Below are 15,857 nucleotides of genomic sequence, written 5' to 3'. Positions count from 1 at the left end.
ATAAAAGGACAACATCTCTGGTGTCTTGAATCTTCATCGTGCTCAGTGTGCTTTAGTATGCATGGCACTGAGCAGATTGCTCAAACGGAGGCTGAAAGCTTGTTTTTTGAAAACCTGGTAGCCTCTTTGGAACAATGAGATACAAAAGCCATAAGTAATCTGCACATATGAGTAAATTGTCAGTTTTTACAGAAATTCAGTCGAAGGAAGGGTCCCTGTGGAGGCTGCAGTCGGCAAGGGCTGAGCAGATACGTGATGCTGTAGCCCAGCACTAAGGGGAAAAGCGTTTGGCTAGGCAGCATGGAAGGACAAGAGTTCAGTTCTGAGCAAAGATAAAAAGGGGAAATTAGCATGACCAACAAGACCAGAGCCAGCAGTCTGAATGAGGGGTCACCCAAAGGCCAGCTCCTTGGTAGCACACAAGAGCAAATGTCACCTTTCTTTGTCTGGAATCCTATACCTGCCTATCCAGGTTTACCAGTAAATGCTAGACTTGCGCTTAGTAAGTTGGAAAATATTGCAAAAAGTATAGGAATAAAAGAAACTTACCCATGTGGAATCTGGAGGGGAAGATAGTCTTGTAAGGGCATAGCCAGGATCCCTTGGAGATCGGAGTCAGAAAACTGAAGTATCAAATCATCTGCAGCCAGATTGCTTTTAGTGTGATTTAGTATGAGGAAGACCCAGCTTAGCCTTCATCATTTCAACTTTGGTCACTGTGGTAGAGTGAAATAGGACTCAGGTGAGCGTTCAAAGACCTGGATGGGAGCTTTAGTGTTCACACCCAAAACCTACGAGCAACTTCCTTAGCAAACAGTTCCCTGTCCTTCTAAAAGGGTAACATGCACCCTGATTCTCTGAAAGAGGAGGGGTGTGGACGTGCTTTGCGAGCCTTGCAACGCTGTATTGGAAAATGGTAGCAAAATAATCAACTAACAGACTTAGTCCCCTACTGAGAATCTTACAGGGATGATGGAGCCTCTCATTACCCTGATCTGATAAATCAAGGGAATTATTCTGACCAACAGCCATCACAATCACAATTTTTTTTCTTTTCATACATAACAGATTGTTAGGATTGGTGAAATCTAGTCATGAAGGGGCATTATTTTGCTACTCAGTGTTTCTTTATAATTCAAGTCTTCTGCCCCTAGGTAAAACCTTGGCAAACTTTGTGAAATTCCCAGTCACTCTTTGAAAATGGGAGGTCCATGGCTACTTCAAATCATAATCTCCAAGTCCAGTCCCCGGGAACTGTCAGTTGCTAATTTCTCTACTCAGCTGCTAGTCTGGCAGCAGCAGGGTCTTCCTTAGGCATCACATATGTGTAAAGCTTTCGGCCCCGCTAAGTCGTCTTTATTTCTGGCTCTCCAGGGTTGGAATACAGGAGAGAGGACAGGAAAGAGAGGCAGGAAAATACTGACTTATTTATTTCATGATTACTCTCAAAAGTTGGCTTGTACCCCCCGGACGGTTGCTTTTTATTTGCAAAACAGCTAGCAAACCACAAATACCTGCAGCCTCTCTGGGGGCCTCCTCCTTTCGAGGAGGTCCTGCTGGCCAACAGCTGGAACCGTCTTGTGCTGGTTCTCTCTCATGGGAACGTGCCAGAAACATCTGGGTCACACGTTGACCCAGTGAACTTTAAAGTGCGGGTTTACTCAACCTAATACCACTTCTAGCCTGCTGCTGGAATAAACAGCTGGCCTCCTGCAATTTAGATTTTCCAAGTGGGGGTCATTGCCAGACGCTTCATAACCATCCCGCAAACCAGGAGGCTGGTGTTCAGCTCAACTGGCATAATCGCCGTTTCAGTCTCTCTGTCTCTCCCTCTGTCACACACACACACAAAGACACACATAAGAAACCTTTCCTTTCGTACTCTCTGATTCTTTCTCTTTTACTCTTAAACACTCTTAACACGCAAAGTTTTATGTAGATTCACAAGTTTCTGCAGTGTTTTTTCTTGTCCCAGCTTTCTGTGGTGTCTGATACCTTAGGGTCTTTACTAAAACTTCCTTTCCATTTTAGTAAGATTTATCTAATTGAGAATAGTTAATGATTTTTCAATAGGTCACTCATGTATAGCTCTATTTATTTTCTTTAGAAGCCACTTTGAAGATACCAAAGTATAGTACAACAACTCTTGATAATCTCCTACCTCTTTTGTCTGTAACTCACTATTATTTGTCTATTTGTTTTCCTGAGAAACTATTTTGTAGACAATAATATGTAAAATAATAACCATTGATAATTTCCTACCATTTTGTCTGTAATTTGCTAAGTCCCCCCTATTATTATGTTATCCTTCTTTTATTCTTTAAAATAAAAAAAAAGATTTATCTAATTTTGTACAAAGATTTAAATAAATGATAACCATAAAAAGTTTCAGTTTTTTGCCTCATCCAGTAGCCAACACTAACAGAGAAATTATTGGCTGTTATTCTCTGCTGTCACCCCCACAGATAGATGATGGCTACTGGGTTATAACCAAGTTATTCAAGAATCCAGGCTTGGTGGAATGACCTACACATGACAACCCACACTTATAATACCTTCTGCTTTCCCTTAAATAGTAATACTAGACCAAGACAACTGAGCTGAATCAAATGACAGTTATCCATGTTAGCAAAAATATAGTGTATAGAGATGTATGATGTGAAGATACAAAAATAATTTCTAGGTAAACTATTAAGCCTGTCTCCTTTACCACAGAGTTTACATAGCACAACACTGGCTTAGTACTAACTTTAGGAGTAAGTACTAGTTAAATTATGGTCAACTCTCTAGCCACTTAAGAGCATATGACACACTGCATCTCCCTTTACAAAGTAGTATAGGATTTGGGAAGGAAGGCTTTAAGGGGCAAACTGGGTCAGAAGAAGCCATAAACTGACATTTAAAAGATGTTTTAAGATTTTTTTAGTGTTTATAAAGTAGAAAATACATTTGTTGTGCATGCAATATTAGCAACAATGGGCCTGCATAGTTAATTTCTATGTACTGTTTATCTCGGGATGATTTTGACCTGATGATGACATAATGTACATAACCACCGTGGAAGAGGTTGAACAGCCTAGGAAGTAGAGGACTTAGGGATTTCGATTTCCCTCCAACTCATGTATTTCCGTGTGTTCTTCACAGATTTGCAAGAGCAGGTAGTGTTTAAATCATTCTCTCCTAGTGTGTATTTTCTGTGTTCCTTGGAAGAATTTAAAGTCTAAGCTAAGTGAACTTTTCACACTTAGGACTCCAGCAAATTTGTCTAGCATTCTCAAAAGCCTTCTTTTTAAACTTTGCACATGGTCTGCTTATGCACCCCCCCCCCCCGCAATAGTTCCTGTTTCAGTTCCTGTTACTTCTGTCTCCTAGAAACGGCCAGTCTCTGTGCCGCATAGCTGGTCACTGTGGTGCATCTTATAAGAACCAATCAAAGACGGCCAAGTCCTCGGCCTCTGTACCTCCCCTTTCAGCCCCGTGAAAACCTCCCTCCCTGAGCCTTTGGGGCCTGACATTTTGAGGGACAGTTGATTCCCTGTCATTGCCCACTGATAAAAAATAAATCTGCCTCCAGATCCTGGGTGTCGTTTCAGTGTTTCTGTTTGCCGTTGCACTTGGGTTGAGGAAGCCCATCTGCAATAAATAAATTAAACATTTAAAAAGTACGTGCATATGACTCTTGAGTGACCACACATGGTCACTTGTCACCTTGAATGTCAGTTCAGAATTGTGACAAGTATCATCATTCACTTTATGTTTAGGCAAATACTAGGAATTAAGGTATAATTACAATCAACTGAGGGGGCCTCAAACAGAACAAAGATGTCAACCTCAGACAAGTTTAAAGTTCAAATCTCTCATGTGTCTGGGTTATTTTGAAGAGAGAGTGCATAAAGCATGCACTGTGGGATTTGGAAAAAGCTCCTAAACCTGCACCCTACCAGCGACACGGCCCAGCAAGGAGTGTGCTGACTTAGCGGGGGTCCTCACAGCTCTCTCTGAGTCTTGCTGATAAAGAATGAGGGAACGAAGCACCCCTCGGGTCTGTGCTCAGGTCGTAGCAGTGGGGGCCCTCGGTGTGAGAGGTGAAGCGGTAGGACTTCCCCGACTGGCGAGGCATTTTTAGGTTGTCCTGCCTCAGCGGCAGGAGCCCTGAGTTGTTCGGGCAGCAGTGTGTCGGTAAGAAGGCCGCTGTAACAACCTGTTATGTCTTGTCCTGAGGACAGAGACAGAGACATCTGTGCAAGTGACTCGAACCGACCTTTCTTTATGGCACATCGAGACCGTAGCGTTCAGTGACGTCAGTCAGGCACGCACGCTGAAATACCCCACGGTTTCGCTTACGGGGGAAGCCCACAGTATAAACCAAGGGCACGATCAAAGATCAGCGAGCGCAAGCAGGGAGCTAGATCACTTGCAGATGGGAAGGGAAGCAAGAGAAGAGGCCGGCGGGAGAAGAATCAAGATGCTTCATGTCCATGCACCAGCTCCACCAAGGAATAATACTACGTACTGCAAACACGGACTAATAAAAATAAAAATTTTTTAAAAGACACATCTCAGGTGTGGCTTATCGATTCGTTTGTGTCTCAGGTCTCAGCTGGGCACCTGACTAGAACACTGTGTAGTTCTCCTGCCTCTCACAGGAAATGGGCCTCTCCCCACACTTCTCCTGTCTTTATCCTGTTTTATTTCCTGCTGCAGCATCAAGGCCACCCGGTGTAGCGCATTTGTTTATTTGTATACTTTGCCTGTTGTCTGTCTCTCGGGTATCTTCATGTCACATTCCAGCTGTGGTCCAAGCGGAAGTTTAGTGCTTTAAAGTGCTAGCGGCTTAGATCAAGGCAAGGTTAGATGAATAAGAATTAAGAAAAGTACAGTCTACTAAAATGGGGGCTCCAAGCAGACAGACAGAGCTTCTTGTCTGTGTGATTTTCACTGCTCTAACCCTGGAGCCTTGGAACAGGTACTCGATAAATATTCACTAAATAACAGAGTAGAGGTAATAGTGCTTGCCTCACAGATTTATCGCAAGTATTAAATCAGAGACTGTGTGGAACACAACACGTAGCACGAGATATCAAATCTCAAGCCCTGAAAGGCCCCGTGTGGCACCCACAAATGCTAAACTTGACTTTACGGTGTATGAACTTCAGTTCATGCCATGGGTGATGCTGACTGCATGCACATTTTCCACATACCTGTGAAAATTATATTCAGCTCCCTTATTTTTATAGCCCGTGAACTTTTCTGCAGTAAGAACCTCATTGTGATTCCATTAGTGAATGGTCTTATGTTTGCTGCGTAACAAATTCTTCCATTTGAAAGGTAGGAGACGATCCTAATCATTTACTAGTAGTGTTTGTAGGGGCGGGACTTGTTATTTGGGTTTTTTGTTCTGTTTTGCTTTGTTTTTATTGTTGTTATTTTTGACATAAGGACTCATTATGTTGTCCAGGGTGCATACTCCCGGGCTCAAGAGATCCTGCTGCTTCAGCCTCTTGAATAGCTAGGACTACAGGTGTTCACCACCATCCCCAGATTAATCCTCAGCATTTTACCTAACCGTAGATGGAAGACTACTTGTCATGTTTTATGACCAGTAACTTGGCACTATTTTATTTGATAATGTTTACACCTTAAACAACAAACTCATTAGCTCCTTTTTCTTTTTGTTTGGTTGTTTGTTTGCTTTTTATTTGGAGACAGGGTCTCGCTGTTTAGTTCAGGCTGTCCTTAAACTCATTACATAGCCTAGGCAGGCCTCAAACGCATGGCAGACTTCCTGCCTCAGCCTCCCATGTGCTGGGATTACAAGTGTGTGCCACCACACTTACTTTAGCTCTTGTTTTTCTTTTTTCCTTTTTCTTTTTTTTAAGTAATCTCAAGGAGGCCAAGCATGGTGGTACATGCTTATAATCCCAGCATTTGGGAGGTTGAGGCAGGAAGATCACTGCAAGTTCAAGGCCAGCCTGAACTGCATCGTGAAACCCTGTCTCAAAAAAAAATTAATCTCAAAGAAGGCCGGAGGCAGTGCCCTACCTTAAAACCTAAGCAAATATAAACATTAACACTGATATCTCCGCACTGGATTTTTACAAGGATTGAAAGCAGGGAACTGCAAAGAATAAGACATCTGATTTTTCCCCTGTGTTGAGCCTATTTTCTTGAACCTTTCTCCTCTAAAAAAGATGCAGTTTAGAATCAAATGTTCTGAATTTGTGCTGTCGCAGCCTTTGTTGAATGGGCTGTAGCGTCTTCGGCTCTGCTTTGCCTGATAGCACTGAAAACTCCACCTTCTCAAGCTAAGCGCACGCTGTGGGCGGCCTTGCTTCTAGACCTGGCATTCTGAGGGCCCCGGTTATATGTGGGATAGACTCCTGTTTATCATAAAGAACAAATTGAGAATGAAAAGATGAGGGAGATCCTACAGCACCAAGGCCACTGCTGGCCTCAGAACTTCTGCTTGGTGGGTACCCTTCAGCTCACCGCTTTGATCGCGGCCTCGCGCTTCCTGGACTTGTGGACTTCTGTTCACTCATGAAGCAGAGTGGAATTTTTCAGGGATGCTGAGTTCTTTGACCTCACTCCCCTTCCTGAGGCCCCTCCACCCCGCTTTGATGTGTGGTTGCTACCTTGTCCTCATCACAGAGAAGAGCCTGGCTCGCTAACCGCTCCTTTCCTGCCGTGGCCCTGATTCCTAAGTCCTCTGTGTCCTTCTGAACTTCTCCCGCGCTGGCTCTCCAGGGCTTTGCCCCCGCTCCCTCTTCACACAGGCAGGGCTACAGAGCCCACAGAGTGATGTTTCTTTCGCTCTGGGCCCTTTTTCCAATTAGTACCCGACTCAGCCCTGGGCTCCTTGCACCTAGCAAATCTCTATATTGCTTCTGTATGTTTATGTTTGGGTTGTGGCCCCCCCAGTATGGAGGCACATACACAAATCCTTGGCCTTGAAAGTTTTATGGCCCCAGAGGAACAGATTAATCACAGCTATATTATCTTCCTGAAAATCTAAAGCCCTGTTTCCCTTTTTAAGAGCACAGATGATTCCTGAAGCAACAGGAAGCAAAGTTGAGAAATGTCTCGGCCTTGCCCTTTCTTTGCCATTGTCTCGAAAGGACATACAGCTCCCCTGAGACTGGCTCAGATGGGGCTGTTAAAGAAGCAGGTGTCCCCTCAATTCCATTTCATGTCATCATCCTCCTGCCCTGCACACAGTGACCGGCTCATCCTTTGTGCTCCCACGCTCTCCAGGTGGCTTTGCCTTCACACATGATGCCCTGCACAAACACACTGCGTAGCCTCCACCCCTCCTCAGCCAGCCCTGACCTTCTCCAGGTCAGGTCAGGAGGAAGGTCTTGTTCACCACTGTGTGTCTGGAGCACAGCAAGAAGTGTGTACACAGCTGGCACTCGATAAATGCACGCTACATGAATGCCAGCCACAGGACATCACTAGTGGGTGTCCCATCAGTACAAGGTCAAGTCAAAATGGAATTGAAGTGGATCAGAAACCTAGACATTAAAATAGAAATACTGAATCTGCTGGAAGATAAAATAGGCAAAACTCTTGAAGATGTAGCCATGGGCACATTTTCTGAGCAGAATCCTAGTTACACAAGAAGTAACACCAAGAATCAATAAGCAGGATCATATAAAATTAAAAATCTTCTGCACAGCAAAGGAAACAACCAACTGAGTGAAGAGACAACCTAGACAAAGGGGAAAATTTTTTGCCAGCTATTCTTTGGACAGAGGACTAATAGCTATCATACATAAAGAACTCAAAATATTAGACCCCCTCCAAAATAAAAGGCCCAATCAAAAAAGGGCAATGAAGAGACACTTCTCCAAAGATGACAGGTGCCCAATAAGTACATGACAGAATATTCAACGTTGCTAATCATTGCCCTCACTTTGGAGTGCCCCAAACAGTGGAAGACCAGTGAGGGGAGCTCTGTTCTCGACCACAGTAGGCAGGGGACCTTCAGCAAGTGGTGGATCTAGAGAAGTCTCCTCCTCCTGGCTTCTCTCTGCACACCTAGGTGATGCCGTCCACAGGGGCTATGAAAGCCACCCAACTCTGGGGAAGATGCTGCAATCTGAAATTACTGCAAAGGGCATGACTCCCAGCTAGCTTGCATCTAACACTCTTGAATTTTCTGCAAGTTTTAAAAATCAATTTTGCAGCATGTGCAACTTTTACTTAAAGATAGAAAAATGAAGAACAATAACAAATTAGTGTAACATCATCAAGTAAAGTTTTTGTAGACATTAGCTCTATAATTATGAAGTTGGGCTACATTTGAGAAGTTTAGCACTTTGGCCAAAATCCTTACCAAATATAAGTTCCTGATACTGTATAAAATGAGAAGAAAGTTCCTAAAGAGACAGCCTTTAGTTCTTTAAGGCAGGGTTTAGACTATTTGGATTTTTCTCAGACATTGATGAATATGTTCAAAAATTAATATCACTCTGCTATTCCCATTCGCTTCACTGTCCTGAAATCCTGTTGTTGAAATGGCAGGATTTGGAAATAACAGGAACATCCTCGTGACAAAAATAAATTCCTTATGATAAAATATTGTTCAACTGAAGCCAGCATGTTTTGGAGATTTGGATCCATTGCTCTTTGCTATATCTCTAAAAGAATAAAATGCATTATTTTGTTGGAATTTTTATATTTTGCAAGTGTTACTAAAAACTTTTATGGGAGAGACAAGTATGGTTTTAGGCGCTGGATCATTGCTAGTGAACACTGAGAAATGCGCATATTCCCTGTTTTATGCCATGATTTATTCCATATTCTCCTGACCTCCAGAAATTCATAGATAAAGTTAAAAAAAAAAAAAAAAAGGATACTTTCTTCAAGTGATATCAGCAGAATATTATCCCTGAGAAGATTTCAGGTTATTTTCCCATCAAGTCTGACTTACAAGATGTGTTCAAAATAGTGAATGTTCATCTTAAGAAATTTTACTGTAGTAAACACGTTGCCATGAATCACCCTCAAAATCCTCTCCCTCGCTTCAAACATACTTATCCCACCATGCTGGTTGGTTTCCGAAGCCGTTCTGGAAGTCCTCCTTTATGAGTGTCTCTATGAGGTGTGATAAAAACTGGTGGGTGCTCCAGCAGAAAGGCAGCTCATAAACACGGGGTGCTGTGTCCTCATCTGCCTTATTCACTGGATCTGGCACCATGCAAATTCTGGCGCTTTCCCGAAGGACCATGAAAGGGAAATGTTTTGAATCGATTCAGGACGTGGAGGCAGCCATAACAGTGCAACTGAAGGCACTCGTGAAAGGACTCCAGAGCTGCTTCCGAGAGTAGCGGGAACAATGGCGTATGTGTGTTTGAAGCAAGGGAGAGGATTTGGAGGGGAACTGATCTCAGTGTGTCTTTCGCTGGAACAATTCTTAAGTTAAACATTCATCATACTTACGGATCTCTCCTGGTGTGCTTTGGAGCCCCAGGGGAGCACAGCGAGGGGCTCAGAAGCTGCGTGCTGGGCAGGGTTCTCTGTGCCTTTTCTTCACTCGGAAAGCAAGAGGGGGACCAGGGCAGTGTCCCTTGTAGCTCTAGAATTCTGAGAAAAGCTTATGGTACGTTTTACTAAAAGAAGGAAGTGCTGTGTCCTCTCTAGTGCAGCTCAAGGGGAGGGGAAATCCACACCCAGGATCCTCCCTCGGTTCCCAACCAGAAACAGAGGCACCAGGGAATGACTTCTCCCCCAGCAGCCTTTGCCCTCTCTGGAGGTGGCAGGTGAAAGCCATCAGCTCAGATGCCCAAGCCCTGAGCTGGCAGCTGCGTCCACCACGGCTGACACTCAGGGCCCGGCACGCGTGTGACCATGGACCGTCGGTTCCCTGGGCCTCAGCTGCCGCTGTCTGTAAGGCCCGTAGCTACCTTGACTTTTAGATCGGAATCAGATTTTAACACTGGTTTTGCAGAAGCACAAATGAATCATGAGGAAAAGCCTCAAAGGGAAAGTTTTCCTCCTTTCCCTCACCCAGAGATGTAGACACAGGCAGAGAATCTTATTTGCATGACTGAGTCACGTTAAACATCTGCTGGTTGGTAAGAAATCAGGAATGAGTAAGCTGGTTTCCACTCCCCTTCCAGGGAGTCTTCCCTGACTACCGGGTTAGAAGCTTTGTTTTTCATTTAGTGAACTCGCACTGTTCAGCACCGTTCCTGACAGACAAAGAGGATGGATCCACACCTCCCTCTCCACTGCTCGTCTCTGTTTTGCCTTAGACACAGATTCTAAGCCCACAGGGGAGGAGTCAGGCTCAGTCACAGATGATAATAATAATAATTGTCACATCTGGCTTTTGTTGAGCACCTGCAGCTCCGATCTGAGTCGTTACTTGAGTCGATACATTTGATTCTCAGTACCCTCCTGTGAGGTAGATGCTGTTATTTGCCCTGTTTTATTTTTTGGGAAACTGCAATTTGGAGAAGCTAAACGCTGACCCAAAGCACAGAGTCAGTAAGTGGTATTCCTGGGACTGTGCCTCGTAGTCTGGCCCCTGGTAGTCTGGCTTCCTGCTTAACATTAGACCCCAACTGCAAAATCATTTTGTTTTAGAAATGTCTTTCCATATATCGTAAAGATCACTTGATACCCGTCTCCCCACCGCCTGTCCAACTTGGAACTTTTAACATGTTACTGCTGATCTTTTGCAATCCAAACCTTATGGCTGCAAAGTTTCCAGGAAAATGAAATGTGCCATTTCTCAATATTGGGAATTTCCCAGCAAGTGGGTAGAACGTTGGCCTCTGTCTTCTTCCAGTTTTACTTTCCCTTTCTGAAATTAATCCCTGACATCGATCTCAAGTTTCCCCCAGGTATTTTGACCCATAGTTCTTACTCTTTTTCAAACCATTTAGCGGATATCCTTGACATATTGGCAGTGTGTTGTGGGATTTTATAATGTTCCCGTCCGGCAACATTTTATTTCCTTGCTCCAAGATCTCAAGGAAACTGTTACGCCCTTCACATTTCTTCAGTTTCCAGCCATACTCACATCCCAGGATGTATAAAGAAAAACAGTTCTAGTAGCATCAGGGGACAACTCCAGAAGTTACCTAATAGGAGCCTACTAAGTGTGTTTAAATAGCTTAGACTGTGTTTTTGCTGTCCTGCTTCTCAGCACATACGAACATCCTTACATGTTTGTTCAGTGAAAAACTAATGAAAGATATAAATAAATGGAAAAATCCTGTGTGTGTGTGGATTAGAAGAATTAACATTGTTAAAGTGTCCATACTCGTTCAAACAATCTACAGAATCAGTGCAAAGCCCATCCAAGTGTCAGTGACATTATTCACAAAAATGGAAAAGCAGTCCTAAAATTCAGAGCCACAAAAGACCCCCCAAGAGCCAAAGCAGTCCTTAGCAAAAGAGCAAAGCTGGAGGCGTCACACTCCCTGACTTCAAAATGCATTTCTGAGCGGTGATGATCACAGTAGCGTGGGTTGGCGTGAAACAGACACATGGACCAATAGAGTAGAGCAGAGAACCCGGAAATAACCCCACACTTTCACAGCCAGATGATTTCTGACCAAGGCACAAAACACACACTGGGGAAAGGGTAAAAGGTTCCGTAAGTGGTGCTGGGAAACTGAATATCCTCTAGTAGACCTCTACCTCCATCATGTAAATGGTAAATGGAAAAAGCCTGAGATATAAGACCTACACTATGGAACTGCTAGAAGAAAACGTAGGGGAAATGCTTCTTGATACTGGTCTGAGAACGAACTTTTTGCAAGTACCTGAGATGCACAAGCAACAAAAGCAAAAACAGACGAATGGAATCACATCAAACTAAAAGCCTCTGCACAACGAAGGAGATAATTAGCAGAGTGGAAACATACATGAAATGGAAGGAAACCTTTGCAAATTATATGTCTGACAAGAGATTGATATCCAGAATACATAAGGAACTCTAGATACTTAGCGTCTAAAAAACCAAATCATCTGATGAAAAGGGGGCAGAAGACCTGAAGAGAGGTTCTCAAAAGAAAACACACAAGTGGCCAACACATACGGAGAGGTGTACAATGTCAGTAATTATCAGGGAGATGCAAAGGAGAGCCACACTGAGATACCACTCCCAGTCAGCTGTGGAGAAGGGAAACTCTCATCCACTGCTGGTGGAGACATAAATTAGCACAGCCGTTATGGAAAACAGTGTGGAGCTTCCTTAGGAAACCAAAACTAGAATCACCAGATGACCGAGCAAGCGCACTACACTGAGCGTGCGTCTGAGGCAAAGGAGATCAGGAAGGAGAAGAGACACCCTTACATCCACATTCGCTGCAGCACATTCACAAGAGCAGCATTTGGAATCAGCCTAAACAGCAGTGGGTGAGTGGATAAAGAAAAGAGAAGAGGACGCAGCCAGACAAAAGGACGAAATCCTGTCATTCACAACATTGTGGACGGACCTGGAGGGTGTCATGTTAAGCGAAATGCATCAGGCACAGAAATTCAAATACCACGTGATCTTCCTCACATGCGAAATCTAAAAGTGTGAACCTGAGAGAAGCGGAGTGGAGGACTGTGTACCAGAGACCGGGAGGAGGATCGACGGGTACGGATTGGCAAATGTGAAGGAAAGTCCTGGGGTTCTGTGTGTTGCAGGGTGATGATCGCCATCAGGAACGTGCTGGAGATTTCTAAGTCACTGAAAGAGAAATTTTTGAATGCTTCCACCATAAATGATGAATGCACCTGCTGGCTAGCTTTTTCTCTCTGAAACAGTAGACTTGTGAAAAAAAGAGGTTTATTTAGCTACCAGTTCCACAGGGCCAGAGTCCCAGTAGCGTAGCCCAGGCTCCGTGTTGAGGTCCACCCCTTGGGGGCCTCACCGCAGGGCATGCAGGACAGTGACACTGCACACAGGAGCAAGGTCACACCTGGCGCCAAGAAGCAGAGACAGCGGGGCGAGGCCAGGCTTGCTCTTCACTGACAGCCTTCTGCCAAGAACTCAGGAGAACACCGTCATGTGCCCCGTGACGTCAGGGTCACCCCGCTTCCTGAGGTCTCCCAGCCCCCGACTATCAGTCCATAGCAAGGCAAGGGAAACTGGATAGGGAACCACCCTGATTCTGCCACTACACATGTGCACACGTGTTGAAGCATGTTGCGAGTGGACACAGAGGCCCCTCTTCAGGCCAAAGGCCCTCTGACTTAGGCTACCATGCAGCTCAGAGGAGCCAGAGGGAGGCGGCACGTCTGTCAAACGAAGGTCCCAAGAGTCAAGCAGTCTCCCAAATGCAGTGGTTTATTGAGCACCTGTCATATTCACAGCAAGACAGAGGGGAGGTCACCCACAGCAGAGCCGGAAGCTAGAGGTGGCACCGAGGGTGCAGGATCTTCCTTCCTCCTGGCCAACACGCCGTGGGAATGTCCAGTGGGCAGCACCAGAACACAGAGATCTGGAGACCAGGGAGCCAAGCGGGCATTTGGACGGGCAGAGCGGCAGTCACAGACAGTTGCGGAGCTCAAGTGGCAGCTCTGCAAAGGGCAGTACCCAGGGCCGAACCCACAAGCTGCAGCCAGCAGTCTGCACCACAGAGCAGCCAGGGCCGCGTCTTTCACGGCGGAGGGAGTTTGATACAAACAACCCGTGCTAATCTTACAGCTGTGTACAAATAACATGTGCTAGTCCTAAGGCGGTAAAAATAGATTTTTCCTTATGGTAAAAATATTTTTTTATAAGTTTCTTGAAAGGGTTCACAAGATAAGTCTTTCCGGCATGCAGGCTGTGCAGTTGTCACACAGGATAGCTACCACAAAGTTTTCACACAGGTACACTCTTCCTGTGGTTATCAGAAGTGAGTTTAGACTCAAAAAGTAAACTCAGAACCAGACAGAAGTGTAAGGCGGCTTCTGTCCTGTTCGCATCAAAGCATCACCTCACACCCTATAAATATGCACAACTGTTATTCAATAAAAATAATCTGGAAAAAAATCAGGGTACCCAGATTAAAATGGAAACTCCACAACAGCGCTGAGACGGGACTGTCTTATCTGCAACTTGAGATGCTAACCTCAAATGATTGACTCATACCTCATCTCCTGCTCACCAGCGTGCTTTCCTTAATGGATAAAGTGCCGCTGCTATTTTCAGATTTTCTGACTAAAATTCTACCTGTCATTCCAGGAAATGCACGGTGTATTTTAAATGGGGGGGACTGAATCCAGGAGCAATTTTGTAGTGATTTCAAGGCGTCACTTAGGAAAACCAGTGGCTCCAGTGAGCTGTAACCTGTCGCATGTACATGGCACGAGGCAAGGGTGTGAACGCTAGTCACCTTCAGGGACACTGTTGAATAAGCCGGAGGGATCCGTGGGCCCTACTTCTGTGAGCAATGCCATGGGGCCACTTTCTGTGGCCGGGGAAGAAGAATTAGAAGCAGTTGTGTTATTCTGCTACAAGATGATTTTTGCTCCTTTGAGAAATCATCACCATTACTGCAGGATTTTTGTTAACCTCTCAGATATCCCCGTCGTTGGCAGAGGGGCCCCCGGCGACACTCCTCAGTGGAGACGGGCCTTCCTCACTTGTGCTTGGCGCTGGCCATGCGTGGGGGTGGGCACTTGCGCTTAATGCGTCTTCCTTCTTTTCTCCCGCCCCACTGCCCCCACCCGGCTCTAAATGGCCCCTCCCCTTTTTCACATCACTGTCAGCATCTTTGGTATTTTACTTAGTTCGTGTTTGCAGCATGCAGTGGTTGCGTTCCTCATGGGTATTGGCTGTGTGCACAGGAGGCCTCGCAAATGTTTAATTGGGGAGAGGGGTACTGGGAGCCGAACTCAGGACCTTGTGCTTGCCAGGCAGGCGCTGCACCACCAAGCTATATCCCCGGCCTCTCAAATCTTTTTATATCCCACTCGCCTCCTGCTCTTGCCTCAGTTTCTTGGACCCCAGCCCATTTGCAAAAGATCTACCACACTGATTCCCTGTATCAGTCTGTTATTTTGCTCTTTGTTTGTACTTTGCATTGCTCAAGCCGTACAGTGTTGAGCTGTGTGTCTGGTTTATGGCACTCAGCATTGTCTTCCAGGTGCATCTATTTTCCTACAAATGTCTTGAATGTATCCTTCTTTATAGCTAAGTACTAGTCTGTTATGTACAGAAACTAAGTTTTCTTTATCTGTTACCTTTTTTTTTTTGGTACCAGGAATCGAACTCAGGACCTTGCGCTTGCCAGGCAGGCTCTTATGCCACTGAGCTACATCCCTGGCCCTTTATCTGTTATCTGTTAAGGGACATATGGGCACTTCCAAGATTTAGTGACTACAAGCTGTGCTGTGCATGGGTCATTGTGGTATGATAGCTTTAACTCCTTCAGGAGGACACCTAGAAAGGGAATCAAGTGGAATTTCTAGTTTCAGTTTTACGAGGACTCTCCACACTGATTTCCATAGTGGTCATGCTCGTTTACACAAGGTGATGAAAGAGTGTTTGGAAAGGCCCACTCCAAAGCCACAAGCTTTTCTTCAGAAAAAGGAAATAACATTTATGCTACAGTGTCACACGAGCTCATTTCTTCTAAGCCGTTCCTTCATGTTTTGGGTTCACTGAAATCACAGGTTTCAAAGGTGAAGAATAAAAACTGCTTTTATGTAGAGAGTTTCTGATAAGAATAAGAAGCAAGTCATTGCATCTGGAGCATAACCCGAAGATCAGAGAGGACTGCATCCGGCCTGAGGAACACGGGCCTGCCCTCATCGGAAGCTGCTCTCCCGGCCGTTGTAGCTGCAGCTCCGTGTCCGCAGCTGTGTCTGTGGAATCGGATGAGTGCAGAGGGATATAAAAAGATAAAGATGACACTGAGATA

General features: G+C 45.0%; 1 protein-coding gene across 1 annotated transcript in view; it reads left to right on the top strand.

Moving 5' to 3' along the window:
* Nucleotides 1–15,857, top strand: part of Adgrv1 (adhesion G protein-coupled receptor V1) — a gene marked incomplete in the record, with an annotated part of 436,569 nt that overhangs the window by 353,665 nt on the left and 67,047 nt on the right.

This window comes from Chinchilla lanigera, unplaced genomic scaffold (assembly GCF_000276665.1).
Source record: "Chinchilla lanigera isolate Chin_1 unplaced genomic scaffold, ChiLan1.0 scaffold00017, whole genome shotgun sequence".
NCBI classification, from domain to species: domain Eukaryota; kingdom Metazoa; phylum Chordata; class Mammalia; order Rodentia; family Chinchillidae; genus Chinchilla; species Chinchilla lanigera.
The sequence above is the reverse complement of the archived record's forward strand: the minus strand, read 5'-3'. Positions and strand labels throughout refer to the sequence as shown.